Genomic DNA, 21305 nt, shown 5'->3' on the forward strand with positions numbered 1-21305 from the left:
AAAGTGAAAGAAAGAGCTGGTATCTTATTGGAATACACAGGGACAAGTGTAGCTAAGGGAAGTCATAGTACCACTGCACAAATATGGTGGGGAGTCTTATTATAAGAACTACTATATACAATTTTGACAGCTGTGTCTTTGTAAATACACTGAGTTGAATTAAATCTGAGTAGATGATAAATAGTATAGGGTCTGATTTAAAGCTGAGGAAAGTCTGAGAAGACAGATGAATATATTTGACAGAAAAAAGGTATGACTGGAGCGATACAAAAGAAATACCAAAGTGAAAAAAATGGAAAACAGGCACCCATATTACAAAGTTATAAAATAAAGAAATAATAATAATAACAGTCCCCTGACAAAGAAACACAAGAGGAAAGTACAGTGGTGTAAAAGCTTACCATAATGGTAAATGTCTTTGCCTTCACTGCTGCAGTATTCTTAACCATATGAGATTCCCTGCTACAGAAGCCCGATGTCTGGCTGATTTTCCAAAGATTTCTGAATTTAAAAGATATGCCGAATGTCACCATATGCTCCCTGAGTAACACATGGCATAAAGGTGATGTTGAGTCTTACCAAAAACAGAACTGATTGCCCAGGAGGAACACCAGTCCAAGGAACCCAAGAGGTAACATGTACATTCAGGAAGGTAAAGAACTAGGGAGATAGAGGGAGGAAGTGAATACTGCAACAGTGAAGACAAGGACATCTACCTTTATGGTAAGATTATACACAACTGTACTATGTCCTTACAGTCACTGCTGCAGTATTCTTAACAATATGGGAGAGTTCCAAAGCTCAAGACGAAACTTAGGAGGAGAAAAGAGCACAAGAGTCTCCTAAAAAACATAAAGAACTGAACTAGCAAACCAGGCCTAGCTCTAGAGATACCATTCAACTTGTAGTGCTTGGTAAAGGTATGCACAGACGTCCAGGTAGTTGATTCAAGAATAGAATTAGCATTTAAGCCTTTGAAAAACAGTTTGCTTGGATACAGCAAGCCCCAAAGATCTAGGATGAAAAGAAACAAATAACTGATCAGATTTTCTGATAGCCTTGGTCATATCCGAATAAATTTTAAATTGTCTATGCATGTCCAAAGTATGCAGCACCCTCTCACTGTCAGTTTGGGAGAGGGTAAAAAAGTAGGCAGATTAATAGACTGATTAAGTGATAGCTTATTAACCACCTTCGGCATAAAAGAAGGGTTAGTGCACAAGGACGTTCTGTCCTCATGAAAAATCAAAAAAGAAGGACAAGCCATAAGGGACTGCAACTCAGACACCCATCTGGCAGAAGTAAGAGCTAACAAAAGAGCAGTCTTCCAGGAGCAATGTTGCAAGGAAGCTGAAGCAGCAGGGTCAAAAGGAACCTGAGTCAACTTCTCCAAAACAAAATTAAGATCCCAGGGAGGAACAGGCTTCCTGGGATGTCTAATATTAAAAACACCTTTAAGAAATTGTCTCACCTAAAATCTAGCAGCTAAAGGAGGAGAAAAAGGCAGACAAGCAGAGATAGCTGATAGGTGGGCCTTAACAGAAGAATAGGCCAAACCAGTACTGAGCAAATCACACAAATAAGAGAGAACCAAAGGAGCATCCACAGTAATTGGGTTCAGGTTATGAAAGAGATACCAAAATGGAAACCTCTTCCATTTGGATAAGTAGAATTTCCTTATTGTAGGTTTCCTGGCCTCCTGCAGGACTTGCAGCATGTCCTCAGAAAAAAGGTGTCCATAAGGAATCAAAATCCTATCACCCACAGTGTCATTTGAAGTGTGGACAGGTGGGGATGGATAAGTGATCTCTTGTCTTGTGTGATTAGATCCATCCTGTGAGGTAACGTGATGATTGCCCCTGCTAAGGTGTAAAAGAAGAGGGAACCAGTGCTGTCATGGCCAAAAGGAAGTCAGAAACAAGATTTTGGGAGCATCCTGTTGGATTTTGAACAAGACTTTTGGAATGAGAGGAAGGGGAGGGAATGCATAACGAAACAACCCCTTCCAAGAGAATGAGACGGCATCGGCCTTCTATACCAGAGGACCTGGGACTATGGCACAAAACAGAGAAAGTTGTCTGTTCAGAGGGGAGCCAAAAGGATCCACTTGAGGAGTACCCCACTCGTGGATAATGTCCAGAAACACATCCCTGTAAAGCATCTATTCATGGGGCTGAGTTAAGGACCTGCTCAGAGTATCTGCCACAATGTTCTCACTGGAAGGGATATAAACTGCCTGAAGAGTCACTTGACGCTTGACTGCAAGATCTCATACCAGAAGTTCCAACCAGCAAAGAAGATAAGATCTCATTCCACCCTGCTTGTTGATATACCACATCATTGTGGTATTATCTGTGAATACTTTGAGAGACCCTGGAGAAAAGAGAGACTGAAAGGTCTGAAGAGCCAGCAGAAGAGCTCTCACCTCTTTGACACTGATGTGCTCCTGCTGACAAGGCAACCACACCCCCTGAACCTTTAGGGAGCCAAATGATGCCCCACATCCCGTGTCTGAAGCATCCAGAACAATTCTTAAGAGAGAAGAGGAGGATGAAAAGGGATTCCTGGATTCAGAGACAACTGCTGAATCCACCAGAGAAGTTCCTGTCTGAGGCAAAGAAGAAGAGGAACTACAAATTCTAGAGAATGAACATGTTGAAGCCACACTGACTTCAAAAACCACTGAAACTTTCTCATATGAAGTTTGGCCGGAGGCAGCATTAGAATGGTGGATGCCATGAAATCCAGAACGTTCAGAAATTCCCTGGTGGCAATGGAAGCCAGTGAAAGAAGAGTATGAAAGAAAGAAATTAGAGTTAAGTCTTTTGGAGGGGGCAGAGATGCCAGCATTGCCACCATCTGAATCCTGCAACCTAGAAAAGCATGATCCAGAGAAGGAGTTAGAGAGGACTTTTTGACATTTACAGTGAACCCCAGGTTCTGAAGAAGGGATACAGCAAAATGAAGATTTTGCAAAAGGGTCTTTGGAAGAAGACACCTGAATCAACAGGTTGTACAAGTAAGGAAATATTTGGACCCCTTGAAGTCTGCAAAAGGTAATCACAGGATCAAGGCATTTAGTGAACACCATTGGGGCAGTAGAAAGGCCAAAGGGCAAAGCAAAGAACTGAAAATGCCAGGAAGCAACAAAGAAATGCAAAAACTTCCTGAAAAGAGGATGGATCGGAATATGGAGATAAGCATCCTTGAGATCCAGAGACACCACATAGGCCTGAGGGAGCAAAAGACGAAACAGAATCTGAAGTGACAACATCTGAAAGGAAAGTACCTTAAGAAAAGTGTTTAGATGAGAGAGGTCTAGGTCTCCAAGTGCCCTTTTTTCTGGCCACTAGAAAAAGTCAGGTATAGAACCCTTTCCCCTTTTAGGACAAAGGCACCTCTTGAACAGTACTCTGAGACAAGAGATCTTGAAGAACCTCTGGTAAAAAGGGAAGATGTTCCCAAAGAGGCTGAGGAATGCCCATAAAAGGAGGATGGGATTTCCACACCATGAAGTACCCTTGACAAATAATTGACAGAACTCAAGAATCCTGAGTGATCTGAAGTCAAACTGGAAAAAAAAAGAGAAAGGCGAAGAGAAAGAAGAATATGGCTGGGAAGGGACAGATAGTCCCACAGCACCTGTTTTGTCCAGAAAGGAAGGCTTTGAAGTCCCCGAAAATTGAGTAGCCTTAGCAGTAGGAGTTGGTTGGCCACTCTTCTTACCTTTAGTAGAAGGACGGGACTGCCTGTGAACAAAGGCAGGGTTAGCAGGATAGTCTCTGAAATTTAGACACAGGAGAAACAAACACATGTTTAAGTTCCCATAAGGCCTTACCCTTATCCTGAAGGGACTTAAATAAACCAGCAGCAGCTTCCTCAAGCACAAGTCTAGAATCCAGAGGAGCATCCATCAACTTAACTTTAATATCAACAGGTAAAGGTTGAAGACTAAGCCAAGAATACTTCCTCATAACTGAACCAAAAACAGCAGCCCTAGAAGAGGTATCAGCCACAGCATAACAACATTTAATAGAATGAGAAATGACTTGCGAGGAAGTTGATAGCAAGGAAAGAACAGAAGTTTTACCCTCAGAGTCTGGAAAATCAGAAATAAGTTGACAGGCCTCAGAAAGAAGAGCCAGCACATTCCTAGACATATGGGTCTGATAATCAATAGCCCTAAAACTAGGATAGCAGAAGTATAAACCTTTTTGGCCAGCCTGTCTATAGTTCTGCTGTCCTTATCAGAAGGCAATAACTTGGGTGAAGGAAGCAACTGAGATAGCTTATCAGATGCTACAGACACTACTGAGGGGTCAGCAGCAGCACATTTATATAAAAAAGAACAATCCTCAGGAACCCTATAAAACCTATCAGTCTTCTTGGGACCAGGGGGGAGAAAATCAGATGCCTGAGAGACATTGGAGAAAGCATCCAGTAAAGCAGCCAAGACAGGAGGAATAGCCATAGGTTTAGGAGAGTCCAACTGCAACAACTCATAGTACCTCTTATGGATATCAGAGACCTGAGAACAATCCCACTTAAAAAAATACATCATCCTAGAGAGTGTGTTCCCAAAATAAATTTCCTCCAAAGGAACATCAGGACTAATAGGTTCCTCCTCCACTGACCCGTAGCCCAAAGGAGAAGTAATTTAAGTAGGATAAGTTAGGGATTCCTCAGCAGAATCTGACTCATACTCAGAAGAATCCTGGTCTCTAGGCCCTTTAAGAGGAGTAGAGGACTAAAGAGGAACAGGAACTGAAACCCCATGAGGAGGCTTTAAGGACATTAAGGCAGAAAATAACCTCTGAGTAAATCTCTCAAAATCAGCAAAAGTACAAACAACTAGTAAAAATAAAAAATCAGATTGCAGTATCTACTGGAAATCAACACTTTATTGCGAACCAAACCTCAAGTAAGCGCTTTCGTCTCCTCTAATACAAACTCAGAGACTTCTTCAGACTGAGGTGCAATGAGCATTACTCCATTTTTAAACTAGAATCAGTCACATGATTGGATAAAAATGACATCATACTTCAAATGCATTAATTTTATAAAACATTTTTTTAAGAACAAATACACAATATTTAAAATCAACTAACTAATAAATTCTAAATAATGTTTCAACCCGTTTCTTTTTAAATACATAATAAATTCCTCTCTATTGTTAAAACCTGGTGGGAAACAAGCATTGAGTCTTACTTGCCAGCAATATTCTAGCCAGCCCAGTTCTTCCAGGTGAGTAAGAAGTGGGGAACAGCAAAGTCAGAGTACCTGAGGTGTTTAGCTGCAAAGCTAGGAATGTTGTATACTTAATAATATGTTTGGAGTGTAAATCCTTCTATGTAGGGAGAACGAACCGTGAGTTATATAGAAGTATTTATGAACATAAATACACCATTCAGATGGGAGATGATAGGAATGCTATAAGTAAACATTATAAACAGAAACAATGTAAAATTAATTACAAGTGCCTAGTGTTAGAAACACTTGCTAATACAGCTAATATAATTAATATACAGGAAGAACTTTTTGTTGACATTCCTATGAGCTGTTTTATCACAAAAGATTAACTCAGTTCTGTGTTCAAATATTTTTGGATTCTGCATACAAACATTATAAACACTTACATATACATATCATGTCATTCCAAATCAGATATAAATACCTGTAAGTTTTAAGTACTGTTGTTTAGAAGGTTATAAAAAATTGCTTCCAAGAAATGAAAGGTTATTTATTCACTGGGGATGCCAGAGCCAAAGTCTGACTATTTACCATCAACTTAAAATTAAAGGATAGCAAAGAAAATTTAAGAATACAAAGTAGAAAACGTCTGTAGTGCTCAGCTTTTTTGGTGTTAGGCTGGTGGTAGAAGGAAAAGAAAAAGATGAAGCAAATATGAAGCAAAGCTTCTAGTGTAGCAATAAGGGGACATGGAGAGGCTATGTAGCAAGAGGTACATTAATACTGCTCTTGCACTATGGTGCTACTGCAATAGATAAACAGAAAAAGCTGTCAGATCACGGCATAGAAGAAAGATATAATCTATGAAACACAAGAAAAATTATGTATACTGGTGCTTTACAAATACTTTTTTGCAATGCTGGTGTTATAAAAACTATGTGATTACACATCAGGGATTTTAACAGCTTAGAAGTCCAGTCATCAGAGATTATGCAGCACTCCTAGCATGCCTGATCAGTATTGCTGAAGAAACATATAATCTAGGCAAGCTCAGAGAAGCACTACTGCTGATATTGACCATGAGAACTACCTACTCCAAACATGTTCATTACCCGCACCGAATCTCATGATATTGTGGGTGCTAAATTTACTGACTGGAAAACAAATTTGGTTAAAAAAAAGAAAGGAAAATCAAATTAAGTATTAAAACAGAAACTACAACAGTAAGATGCCTGTAAAGCAGGGTGAAATATTTGGCTAGTGCAATTATTCGATTAACTAAATATAACCCCAAAGGCATGACCACAGTGTTGATAATCATCCTGGTAGGGCACATAGTAATATGTACTATGCATCGAAAACATCATACACTACTATATGACATCATTGTGCCTGAGAATCCAAAGAATCCAAAATGAAAGACCACGTGTTTTTGTCTCTTAATCACAGTCATACAATAGCATGAATATCCTATAATAAATGTGCTGTTCTGGTAGACAGTTTGTCTATGAAATAACCTGAGATACATGTGGGATAAGCTTTCACTCTATTAACGTCACAGAATTTCTGTACCATGGCCATAATCAAACAATCAGATAAAATATCATGAAAAGGATATTCTTCTCTGGAAAGTCTCTGTGTGAAAGAAAGATAAATGTTTCATGGAAAAATAAGTCTTGCATTTTTATTTTTGTGAAAGTTTGTCTTATTTTATCATAGTCAATGGATCAGATTTGCACCCTGACAGAAAGAGGTTACAATGGAGGATACTGTATATGTGAAACAAGCTGAAATTCTTTCCATAAAAAATTATTCTAAAGCATTTTATTCTGGTCAGTTCTGTTACTTAATCACAGTCATACAATTTACTTATTCATACTTTAATTACTAGATGTCCAGTCTGGCAGAGCCCACCTTCAGTGGAGGCCTTGAGAGAAAAGCTCCACAGCCTGCATTAAAATGTAGTGTAAATTAAAGTTTGCACGGAATACTTAAGTTTACAAATTAATAATAATACAGATAATTAGTTAAGATACATGAGGCAATTCAAGGAAACTATGTAACAGTCCAGATTTAATTGTTCATATTATAAGAGTTTTGTGATTTTTGAATACTATAGATGCTAAGAGTAGAGTGTGATGTACATAGTAAGGAAAGCTAGATGCTTATTGCAGTTTAAGATGGATAGAATATAGACATAATAGGGTCTGACAGATTGATTGTGCTCAGAGCCAACCTTAGACCACTTGAATCTATTTGTCCCAATAGGGCCTCACTCCCAAAGGGAGCCCCACAATAGGTTATGACAGGGTCATTGGGCTTTACATGACCCAGAGATTTAAAAGTTTCAAAATAATTTTACAGACATGGAACCTGTTGTTACTGAATGCATTACTTAAGTAGTCTGTGTTGAAAATATGATACAGGCTAAACGTGCTGAGTACTGAAATATAAGCCCTAGTATAAGGCAGGACTGGCAGACAGAGAGAAGGGCTTTATTATTTTCATGTGACAAATAGTATTAATAACTATGAAGTATGTGAACTTTTTTGTTATTAAAAGCAATGAAGTATGTGAACATTTTTGTTGTTGTTCTAAATCTTTTTATTAGGAGTTTGCAATATATAACTCTCACATAATTACATCCACTAATAATGCATTCAGAAGCGGTGCATGGATTCAGATATTTTCTTACATCATCAGATGTATCATATCAGACAGTAATACAGATATACAATGCCCATTTAGTGCCAACAGCAGTTATTGCTGTGCTAGTACTTCCTTAAATTGAAGTGCATTAAATCTAAACCCACCAGTCAGTGATGTCCTCCCCCGTACACAAACAAACACGTACACACACACACACACACACACACACACACACACACACACACACACACACACAGACACACACACACACATACACACACACACACTATATGCAGATAATGGTGCAAATTTATAAGTAAACACTTTCCAGATAGTAATGCTAAAGCACCCTATCCACAGGTCACAATGACCCACCTCACTACCCTGCTTTATCATTCAGTCTCCAGTAGGTGCAACCCACTTAGAGATGCATCCCCAAACCCATAGAGCCACATGCACTAACACCAGACATGTCTCTATGATACAAACTTCCACATACTGCATCAAACCCTTTTAGGGTTTGCAACACTGTCTCACCTCAGTCCAAGACAGAATCTCTCCCATTACAAAAGTCTGCTGCCCTAACCTTCATTGTAGGTCCGAGCACTAAAAGCTGAGCTTCCCTCACTATCCCCGCCACTGAACAATTTTGTCCCTAACGCCCTGTATGCTACTTCTAAGATTTACAAACCAAGCCTGAATCTTCTCTCTTTTGAGCCTTTATCATCTTTCAGGTTTTCCAGCAGTCCATTATCACATCTTTAAGAAAATAGATGGAAGTTGTGATTATTGTGGAATAATATGTTTGGAATTTTATTGTTCATGCTGCAGAAAACAGTTTAGTGGCAATAAATCTGCTTTGTTTCTCTCTTTTGTCATGTCATTCAGTCTCCATCTGCATATCACCTGGTAGTACTCCCTTGATTAATGATGTATGGCGACTCCTTCTGCATGAGGTGTGCAGACACTGTGCCTCTCACAGATCACAACATTTTTGGTGCTTTGTGTGTTAAATGTGTGCTGCGTCCACCAAAACATTATTTGCTTTTGGGCTGGATGAGATGACAAGGAATCAATGGCAACACTACAATGCATCTCACAACTTTCTTTACAGCCTGTGTGATTAGTCCAGCAATTGTGTGACATCTTTAAGTTTCTTTGTATTGATAATGTCCAGTTTTAGATATTATACTTTTATTGAATGTGTGGTATTTCAGTAAGCAATTTTACTACACTATTTTGTCTATTTTATCCAATACCCCATTAAACAAATGTGCTTTAACAAGATCATGTCACAGTCAACGTATGCCAACGTACGTATTTATTTTTAATCTTAGTAATATTTTACATCCAATGACTGAGCGCAAAGATATTGCAGCTATATTTTAATTGCACTAAAGTGCAGCAAAAGCAAAGCACATAAATGTATATTCATAAAACTTTCTTATATATAAAAGAGCCTTATATTACTGAGCCACCCAAAAGAAAATGCATTTCCCCATCCCCCAGCTCAGTTCTCATTTCTTGTCATAGTGCCCCACCAATGAAGCAAAATGAAGAGAATTTTTTGTCTAGAAAATTATAATACATCATATAAGCTAAGATTGCATATGACAGTTTCATAATTTGTTCTTATCGGTTACACTAAAATTAAAGCATGAGTTCACACATTTCATGTTGCTCCATCTCACAGACGCTTTCAGTTCTTTCTTGTGTTAAGTACATTAAGTTTACCAGGTTTATAAAATTTAACACTGTGAAAGTTGTCTCTGTGGGTACTGCTTTAGAACACTCCTACACAAAATAAGGGTGTCTCTTTAGACTTCGGAAATGAGATTCAGAGCCCTCTTGTGGCCATTAGTTTTCTTGGAACAATAGTGCTTGTCAATTTTCATTAATAATTAAGACACACAATTGCAGCTGTGGTTATTTGCCTTCATAGAGACACAGAAGTAGACACTGAGAAGTTTAATAGTTTAAAGCAATGAAATTATACTTAGATGATATTTTACATTTTTTGCCAATATAATAACTCAGAAAACTTTATAGATCCATAGATGAATGAAGGTATGTTAGGTGTTTCAATCGTATTATAGAATATTGATAATACTTAATGAAATCTAATCACAGCCCTTTGCTTAAGATTTTTTACCAGGAATTGTTTGTTTTGCTTAATGGTTATGTACATGCCACACAGAATATACACCTGCATTTTATTAGCACAGTGTTTTGATACTATATGCTAAATGAAGAAAGACAAGGAAACTTCTTCACGTCTCTAATGGACACAGACAGTCTGTAAATGGTTCATCCCCCAGATCCCTGCTTGCAAATGCTTCATCTTCCAAGCCCCTGCCTACACTTATCAAGGGTACCAGAACATGTCAGAGATTTGGGATGCATGGCCAAGCTTAAAAAGGCCCTTGTGGTTGTTAGCCTAGTAAATACCTATGAACATATATTATGACCTAATCATCACCATGAAAGTTGTCCTGTGTTAATAAAGACATTTAGACATAAATAAAGACAGTAAATAAATAAACAAATAAATGAACAATAAAGACTGTGAGATTGATATGTGCTGACAGTGATCTAATTCAGAGAAAACAAACTGTAGTACCCCACATTAGAGTTTTCATCAACTAGTGAGACATTTATTGCATAATGTCTACAGTATATACATAGGATGTACACTAACCTTGTTCTCAATTCAGAATACAGTTCCGTGCTAGACAGTGCATACTGCTGTTTGTGCTGGGTTTAACACAGTGCAGCACCTCTTCCCCATTTTCCATCTTACAAGGGCATTATCACAGCTCCTGTGTTGTTAAACCCAACACAAGCAGCAGTTCTGCACTTGGTGCAAGTCTACAAATTAGTAGCTCTAAAAGTGTTGTGCAACAGCAGTTCTGCCATTGTCTTACATGAGAAATACATTTTGCAAACATATATCTAAGCAAAAATATGAAAGCCTTTGCTATATCTCACCACTCTGAAACTTGTGTAAAGCAAAAATGTTACAATTTATAGCCATTTTACTTGCTAAATAAATCACTATTTTTATAATGAGGTAAAAGGGAACATATACAGACCTCAACCTACAAAGGCCAGACCAGGAAAAAGATTTGCATTTTTTCAAAGATACAAAATGAGTTTTCTTCTAATTTGTTAAGAAGCAATATGGGGACACAAGTGGGAATGGGGTTAGAGGGCTTTGTTCTGCATGGTATTTAAGTTGTGATGCTTCAGTTCCATCAGACTTTTGGCCCATTTGGGTTTTCAGTACAAATCAGCCCTACTTGCAACCAAGAACTCTATCTTCATTGTGCAAAATGACAAAACAAAAACGGTTACGGTATTCATTATAATCATCATAACAGTTGTTTTGACAGTGGGCTTAATAATTTTGAAAATGACAAAAGGCCAGCAATAAATGGTCCTGGAGTGTAAAACAATTATAACCAATACATAAGCATGGCTTCAAATAATCCTTTATTAAACAGACCGGTTTCGGCAACAAATGCCTTCTTCAGTGTATCAGGATAATAATTTTGAGCCATTTGATTGTTTTAAAACTGAAACAATGTGCAATTTATTTAGTTGACACACACTGACCTGTAGAGCTGAAATTATATAGCTTGCAAAGTCCTGTTTCTATTACCTATCTGACTGATCTGCAGCACACTTTAATATAAAATGTAAATGAAACTGCAGTGATTACTTTCATGGGCAATTTTGAAAACAATGAGCTATTAAAAACATCAATGTCCAATTGCTCCTACACTCACAATTTCTGTATTCAGTTAAAATGTTTAGGTAAAGATCATATTGAATGATGTTGATAAATAATAACTTTAGTAAATTAAGCTTATTACATTGCAGTAATAAAGTATCAGACATAAGATTGTAATGCTGACTTATGTTGTAAGGTAATAAATAATATTTTGCACTTCTATATTTCATATACCATAATGGGTACAGTCACATAATATCAGATAATTAGCATTATGGACCAGTAGTTGTAACTATTATTTTAAGTTAAAATTCCATGTGATAATTTGACAAAAAGCACATTTTCCATGTTCCTAGAGACTATAATAGCATAGAGTGAAAGCCTTTATATGCAAATATTTCAAAATTAGCTGTTAAGTACAGCTACAGAAATGTTATACAAATAATATCTACACAAGTAAAGTATCCATATGCTTTAAGTTACAGAGGGTTTTGGAACATGACAAAATGGAAGATGTACATCCTTGATGCATTTTTCCAAAATTTCTGCTTAGATGTCTCAATAAGTCTTGAAAGGCATAGCTCTGATTTGGGGTTGCTATCTATAAAGGTACACCATATACTGGGCTGGATCTGCAGATATATATATATATATATATATATATATATATATATATATATATATATATATATATATACATATATATATATATATATATATATATATATATATATATATATATGTATGTATATGCAGATGTGTATATACAGTTGATATAAAAAGTTTACACACCCCTGTTAAAATGCCAGGTTTTTGAAATATAAAAAAATGAGACCACAATAAATCATTTCAAAACTTTTAATACCTTTAATGTGACCTATAACCTGTACAATTCAACTGAAAAACAAACAAATCTGTTAGGGGAAAATATAACAAATAAAAAACATACAATAAGCTGGTTGCATAAGTGTGCACTGCACACCTTTAAACTAATACTTTGTTGAAGCACCTTTTGATTTAATTACAACATTCAGTCTTCCTGCAGAAGGGATGGTGTATGACTGTAGGCTCATCATCTGGAGGAAATTTGCTGGTGAGGTGACCTGCTAGTGGATGCTGTGTATCACTGCTGAGGGAAAACATAGCTTCATACACTTACTGATGCAAGTGAGTACTCTAAACCATGCAATGAACCCCCCCCCCCACCATGAACACTCTGGGTACATACCCTGCTGTGACATCAGAGGACACTCTGAGTTTAGCACTGATGGTGGCACTGGCAATCCTCCACATTGTGGATATGGAAAAAGTATGTACCACCGGGTCCCTACCAGTTGATCGAGTTTTGAAAAACTTGAACGCCATACGTTTGAGACCATATGATCGAGTTTTTGATAACTTGAAGCTTTTGAATAGTACAGCAAGGATCCGGAAATTTACCGTTTTCCTCACTGTAGTGCAATCTTGGAGTTAGCATATATAATTTGCAGGGGGCGTGGGGGGTGCAGCTCCCCACATGGGGGTGAAGGGTGCTTACCCCCCTGCAAAAACATAAAAAAGGCAGATTTTTGTGGGGGGGGTTGTTTTTTTTTGTTATGTTCAAGTTTTCAGAAACTCATTCATATGGTCTCTTCAACATTTTATTTTGAGTTTCCGAAAAGTTGATCCTCTGACATACACCCATACCACCACAGAACTGATAAGACCAATCATTACAAAATTCAGGAACCATATCTTCACAGATGATAATGCTGGACAACATCTTCACAAATACCACACAACAGAACAATCATCTTCATGCTGGACTGGATTGCAACAGACTGTGTCTGGATGATACTGTGAGACATCTGTTGATTTGGTCCTTGAGTGCTGCTTGCATGTCAACTGACAGCTATGACATGTGATAGCATGGAGCACCACTGCCTGACTGTGTTATGGTGAGTATACTGCCATCAGATTCAGAATGATCATCCACTGTTGCAACTGCACAGGGAAAGCATTGCTGGAGTGCACAACCACCAGAAAGTCCACCAGTGAGGATGGCACACACTCAGACTATACAGTCTCAGTTCATCAGTAGATGAGGCCATACCTTCACCCTGTTGTGTAGAAAGATGTCAATCCAGGATAGAGACAGACAATACCACTGTGTCATCCAACTGCAACTCCAGTATCTGTGTCTTGTCATCATTATTAATCCCATTACAGGTGCCAACATCAGCCTGTTGTCCTGCCTCACCCTCTGCAGGTGTTAGCATATCAGTTGTCTGCCATATGATTATACACCAAAGGACATTTCTGAGAACACATGTACATCTGTGCTATAGCTGTGGGTTTGTGGCATGCATGGGAAAGAAACCCATGCAAGGAGTACCAAATAGTCCCAACCTTTTTCCATTACCAGTGTGGGTGCATATCCAATATTCCTATGATAAAACATATGAAGTCTATGCTGTGGTCAATCTACATGCTATATGGGCAGTGCTGCTGTAAATTAATCTGCCACAAATATTACTAACCTGACGCGTCATCCACCAAGATGTGTGAGGCTTGGTCAGTCCTGATGTCAGTGTCCACTCCTCCAGGAATGATCCCAACACTGCCCCCCCCATAGGGACACCAAAATGTGTTTACCATTGTTAGCCTGCTTTTTCCTCATGGCTTCCCCTGATGGCCAATCTGTCAGCCACTATAGAATTTGTTTTTATCTTGGTACAGGCTGATATGCTAACAATACACTTATAATATTGCAGCAGAATGTGATTCTACCCCCTAATAACATTGATGTCATGGACCAGTGCCTGCCAAACCTGGTCCCACAAAGCTGGTCAGTATCCCCTTTCTCCATCAGGTGCCACACATACTTTCTGAGTGCTGAGTGCTAGTAGCAGGGCATCGTTTTCAACACAAAACAAATTGTCCATCCTCTACCGTCAACCTCAGTCTTCAGACATGCAGATAGTTGTGAACACAAGAGACATAACTATATGTTATATACAGCTTCAACTATTAAAATAAGAACTACAGACACTGGTTAACCTAGGCATATCATAATATACACAAAGGAAGAGCTATGTGAATATGTCATGCTGTAATCAGAAGGACAAATGCGAAAACAAATATGGCAGTGTATCTGACACACATTGGCATACAAGCACACTCTGCAGGGTCCAGAATCTTTGCTAGGATCTACAGGTATGTATAGGGGAATGCAGTCATCTTTGTTGCCAACATTAGGGTACACCTAGAGACACAGGTGACACAGCAATGTATTTCTTTAGTGGAGGGGATAAATATGCCTAAGGCTATGAGTGCTGCACCAGCACTATAGGCAACTATTTACTGCACACAAGACACACCCTCTCCATAACATCTGACAGGCATATATACAGACAGATTGTGCTGATACTGTGGGTTACCTTGTCCAGTTCAATCCAATGACACATAACATATGCAGATGTTATTGGGTGCAAAGTTGTTTATCCAGGCAAAACTAATCACGGATGAAACTCACTGAAATGATGAATCTTCCCATCCTCATATAGGGAGCTGAAACCCCTCCATAATAACCAGGGCAGGAGTTTTTTTTTTTTTTTGCCATGAAAGAGAAGGTGGAGAAAATCATTAATTCAATGAGTTTTCTGTGCAGTGAGATTTGGCATGATCAAACAATAGTTAGGCAGTAATATTCATATTGCTAGCCTTATGTGAACTGAATTCTTGTGCAAAGGTGCATATAGTAAGGAAGGGTACACAGAGACAGCATACCACACACCTATTGACTACTTTGTACCTCCTCAGAGCTGCCTATAAGTCAAGAAAGTACTACTATTTTTTCACACACTGTTGCCTAGGCCTTCAAAATGGCTTCTGAGGTGTGCGTTTGTTAGCAGTAAACAAAATGACAGCATGCTCTGTAACTCTACACCTGTATAGCTCTTTGCACAGTACATAGGCAACTGTGGTCAAGTACCACAAATGTCTATGCATTGCTTTATTTTGCTATTACATATCTGTGACATGAAGATCAGGTAGTGCTTAGGCATGGTCCTGAGTTCCTGTGGCCATGCATTATTGTAAGAGACCTCTACATCACACTTCTGTACAGCAACAAACAGAAACATTAATGATTCAGAAATTTGATGGCACAGATGATTCACAAGCTATCATTTTATTCCTCATGAACATGTCACCATTTTCTGAGGATATTCACACAGTGGAGGCTACCTCTGCTTCTGCCCAGAGAACACCTGCCTGATGCATTAAGAGGAGCAAGATCATGTTTTTATTTTCTTCACAGCCAATTCAGGCTGCAATTTCTGGATTCCTATGACAGTATTTTCAGAAAATGTGGTATCTGACATGACCTGATTGAGGTATTGACCACAACCATAGGCATTCCTGATCAGGAAAGCAATACAGGCATCATTGTGATCACCTGTGATGATACCACTTTGATGCTCAATATTTATGGGAAGTGGAGATTAAACAATGCCACAAACAGAACTGTAAGTGGCTATTAAAGATTTTTTTCATATTAGTTCTATAGGGCAAATTACAAACATGCGTACACAAAACTTATTTTGATGTTTACTTACAACTATGTTTTGACAGTTTCAGTAATACAGACTTAAATACTACTAAAATACCTGCAATGCCCCATTTAATGTAAAAGTGTCTTCATATTATGCTTTCAACAGCTACAGTGAATATATATTTGCTTTCAAATTTACACAGTGTGATATGTGGCCCAATCCAGCACTTGCAGCAGTACTTTGTTCTTATTAGTCATGGCTAATGATGAAATGTTTAATTCTTGCTGTCAAATTATTGAGTTTTAGAAAACTTGAAATTCATATTGTCAAGACTATTTATGTTCAACTTTCAGAAAGCTTGAAGCATTTGTATGGAGATTATGGTACATGGGGATCTTGGAATTTACCCTTTTTCCCACTGTTATCTAATCTCAGAGTTTGGATATATAATTTTCGGGATGTGTGAGGAATGCAGGCCCCCATATGGTGGGGTACAGGGAAGCTTCCCCCTCTGCAAAAATGTAGATTTTTGTTGTTTTATTTCATTCATGTTTTTGGAAAGTTGAACATATGGTCTCGATTATATGAAATTCTAGTTTCCAAAAACTCTATAATCTGACATAAACCTTTGTTGTCATATTTCCTGTAGTATACCTTCTATGCATACTTTAAGTATTCTTTTCCTTAGAAAGCATAGGATGCACTGTTTGTATAATACTGATACTTCAGACTGTATTGTACTAATGATATGATGTACAAAATACCATCAGTGAACACACATTCACTACAGAGCAGCCGTCACCTGTTGTTCACATTCGTGTTCACATTCAACAATCTGAAAATTATCTCCTATCTCTACAATGTTTACAATGGACTAGAATCACATGCACCCAGCAGGATAAAAGCACTGTCATCAAACTAAACAAACAACTCAGAGGACAAATAAAGTCTACCAAAACCATATTTGAGGTAAATTTGGCCTTCAAGGCCAATGACAACCACAAGGCAGTCCTTAGCTATGTCTGCATCTTCGAAGGCAATACACAATTGTGTGCAGAGCTCATTGTAAAGGGAGCCACCTATACTGAGCCAGAAGATATAGCAAACCTACTGGCCAATAAATCCACCTCCATATTTAGTCCTCTCTCCTCTCTCAACCTTCCCTCAGGAAATGCCATCAAATATAACTTACCCTGCTATCACTAGGGAACAAGTCCTCAATGCTCTTTCTAAGGCCAAGAACACTGCATCAATGAGTCCAGACAATATACCGGGATGCCCTCTAAATAGCATAAAACATGACCTATCATACCCTCTGGAATTGCTATTTAACTGTAGCCCCCAAAAAGGCTATGTGCCTCAAAAATGGAGGACAGCAATAGTCATCTCTATGGACAAGCGTAGGCCATCTACAGACCCTGGAAACTACAGATCCATAAGTCTCACAAGTCTTTTATGCAAAGCCATGGAAGAATTATCCTGGAAATGATCAATAATGATATAGTAAACCTCCAGACACTGGACCCATCCCAGTTTGGTTTTGTCAAGGGCAGGTCATGCCTACTCAACCTGGTGGACTTCTTTGAGAAGGTCACCAAAGCAATGGATAAGGGCAAAATGCCTACCTTGACCTGGCCAAGGCATTTGACACAATACCCCACTCAGACATTGTTGGCAAACTCAAGAGGTTAGGTACAAAGCCTTATGTCACCTGGTGGATAGCCAGATGGCTCACAGATAGTGCGCAGGAAGTTAGAATTGGGGAGTCCACCTCTACAAAGAGGCCAGTCATAAGTGGAGTCCCTCAAGGATTGGTCCTTGGACTGCTCTTTTTTGGCATTTACTTCTCTGAAATCAAGGCCAATGTCAATGGTCTTTGGCTGACAAAATTTGCAGATGGTTGCAAATTAGGTGCTGTCATTGAATCTCACACTGACACAAATGTTCTCCAGGAAGGGCTGACACAGACAGACAACTGGTGTCAGAGCCATGGACTAAAACTAAATGCCAATAAATCCATAATAGTATCCTTTGGGAAGTCATCCACCCCTGGTAACTATCATGTTGACAACACATCCCTAAGAGTTGACTCAGTAGTCAGGGATTTAGGGACCCACATAGGTTAGTAGTAGGCTAACTCCCCTTGTGGGCCATATTAAGCCTAGCCAATTAACCTATGTGAGAATCAAACATTGGACCTTGTGTCTGTAAGGCAAATATCTTAACCATTATGCCAACCACCCTTAAATAGGTTCATAGATTAGAAGTAGGCTAACTGCTCTTGTAGGCCATTTTAAGCCTAGCCAATTAACCTATGTGAGAATCAAACCCTGTACCTTGTGTCTGTGAGGCAAATATTATTATTAATTATTATTATTAATATTATTATTAGAACCATAATGCCAACCTCCCTCTAGTGATATTGACAGTAACCTAGCCTTTGAGCATCATGTGTCTACAATAGTGAAGAAATCATTCTATGTTGCATAACTTATAAACAAAGGTCTGGCATCTAGGTCCAAGGAAGTCATTGTTCTACTGAATTTGGCATTCATCAGACCTATCACTGAGTACAATGCCCCCTTTGGTATGAATCTAACCATGTATATCCAACAATTGGAACGTACACAGAGGTTCCTCACTAAAAGAATACAGGGTGTAAGTAAAAAGTCCAATGCAGACCACCTCAAAGCCCTATTCTTGTATTCTGTCAATACAGGCTGTTGAGGGGAGATCTATGCCTGACATACAGTCTGATGACCTTCCTGGATATCTACAAAACAAACAGCAGCAGAATTATCCATTCTAAACACTTAAACCTTGCCTGTGATATGAATAGCACCTGCTGGAGAGGCAGGTATGTATCACAGAGACTACCCCGTCTCTGGACCAGGCTTCCCATCCATGTGAAGCAGAGTTCCTCCCTAACCCAGTTCAAGTGTAACTTGGACAATTGGATGGGGAACAGGAAATTCATCCCTGGTTTATCTCTAATGGACACAGGCAACCTGTAAATGGTTCATCTCCCAGGCCCTGCTTACATTTATCAAAGGTACCAGAATTTGTCAGAGATTTGGGATGCATGGCTAGGCTTAAAAAGGCCCTTGTAGCCATTAGCTTATTAAACACCTATGAACCTATGAACTGATTTATACTAGGAGAGTACCCCACACCACCCAAAAAATCTAAGAGCACAGAATCTCGGGTAGGTTTTATTTCATGTGGGAGTTCTTTTGACTGTCTACAAGATTCTACATATAGGTTTCAGAAGTGCTAAAGATGTCTATGTTGCCTTGACTGTAGTTTTGAGTTCATTTTAGATTAAAATGTTAATAGGAAACATATATTGTGTTAGTATTAGTAACATTTTATAATGTATTTCAATGTACTGTAGGATAACATATATATACATTTTTTTAAAAAATGGTGTATATTACATGTATGTTTACATCTAGTGTGATTTATGTTTATATTAGATACATAGGCTATTTTACGATAGCATTTTAAGGAAGTTGGTTATTATTATTTTTTATTACAAGATGTGTGTATGGTGACAGGACAAAAAAGAGGTGTGTGGATGACGTTATTGGATTTAAAAGTCTGTCACAGCAGCAACTAATTAACTCTGATGAAGCCTGTGTTAAAGTACGGGTGAAAGCGCTTAGTACTACGAGCAGTACGTTTGTGTATTGTGGTTCTGTGGCTTTCCATTAAAGCTTTTTCTGTTTCGGATCTTCAGTCTGGTTAAATTTATAGGTTGGATGTCTATGCATGTGCGTAGTTTAGATATACTGTCATTTGGTTATCTATGAATAATTATAACCTTATTAAAACTTTAGCAAATCTAGACAAAACAATGTTAAAATGGAGGCAGAAATCATAGTACTAATTTTTAACTGTAGCAAACAAGACCAAGTTAGCACATCTGCAGTTCATATGGTATGTTTCAGATATACAGGATATGTTACTAGTGTCAAGCAAGTACCTTATACAGTATAATAACATTCATGGGAATGGAGTTCATGGGCACCAGTTGGAGCTACCCACTTCATCACTGCATTTCTGCAGTACTATTCACTCTAAATGAGATTTATTCTAAGATGAGCTACTCCTGCAGTGAACATCTAAATTGTTTAAACTTACTTAGGTCATCTAATACCTTCTGCAGTTCAGATTATAGGTGAAACCAGTACCGCTGTGTGTGAGTGAGGGTGTTAAATGTGTGTGTGTGTGTGTGCGTGCGTGCGTGTGTGTGTGTGTGTGTGTGTGTGTGTGTGTGTGTGTGTGTGTGTGTGTGTGTGTGTGTGTGTGTGTGTGTGTGTGTGTGTGTGTGTGTGTGGTAATGCATGTGCTGGGGGGGGGTGAATCCCAGAACTGATAAGAGTATGGGTGTAAGTTGGGGGCACTGGTGTAGGGCAGCCAAGGAACCCAAACACCAGTGGGATATTTATTTATTTATTTATTTATTTATTTATTTAGTGACATTTGATTATCAGGAAAGTCCAACTGAATAGGTGCCAATTTTCAGAAGAGACCCAGGAAGAAAAGCTTCAAAAGATTAATAAAAATTTTAAGAACAATAATTTTACAATCCTCAAAAATAATACAGTGCAAAACAATAAAAAATCTACATTTTAAACAATTATACTAAATTAGCCATAATATGAAAACATTGGTTAAGAATAGATACAACTTATATGACATTAGGATGCACCTAATAGTGCTATAGTGGATGAATTGGGCCAATAGTACTGCTGCTTTAAGGACAAGATCATGAGTAACTGCTGCAGTAGGGGGTCTGTGGAGATTACATCTTGTTGCCAATTTTGGTTACAGGTAGAAATCTAGCAGATATCAGACTGAGATACTATTATTGTTGCTGAAGTCTAAGAAGATTGTCTGTAGACTAAGGGTTTCTGACATGCTCCAGCAGACTCTCAGCCTGTACAGGTTATGTTGATAAATCACACATTTCCACTTTTTGGATACAAGTGATAGTCCCATGCATACCTTTTTTTCTAGCAGCAATAATAGTATGCATGGGGGTCAAAAAATCATGATCCTCTATTACACTCCTCATGCCCAGCCTAATCACAAACCAATTTATGACATTATGGTTCACATATCTAAGCTGTTTTCTTACATTAATATTAATGTAGTTTCAAATGTTTCAAATTGTCCTCAAACTACAGATTCTT

The sequence above is a fragment of the Protopterus annectens genome, chromosome 10.part0 (genome assembly GCF_019279795.1).
Source record: "Protopterus annectens isolate FY-2018-M chromosome 10.part0, PAN1.0, whole genome shotgun sequence".
Classification (NCBI taxonomy): domain Eukaryota; kingdom Metazoa; phylum Chordata; order Ceratodontiformes; family Protopteridae; genus Protopterus; species Protopterus annectens.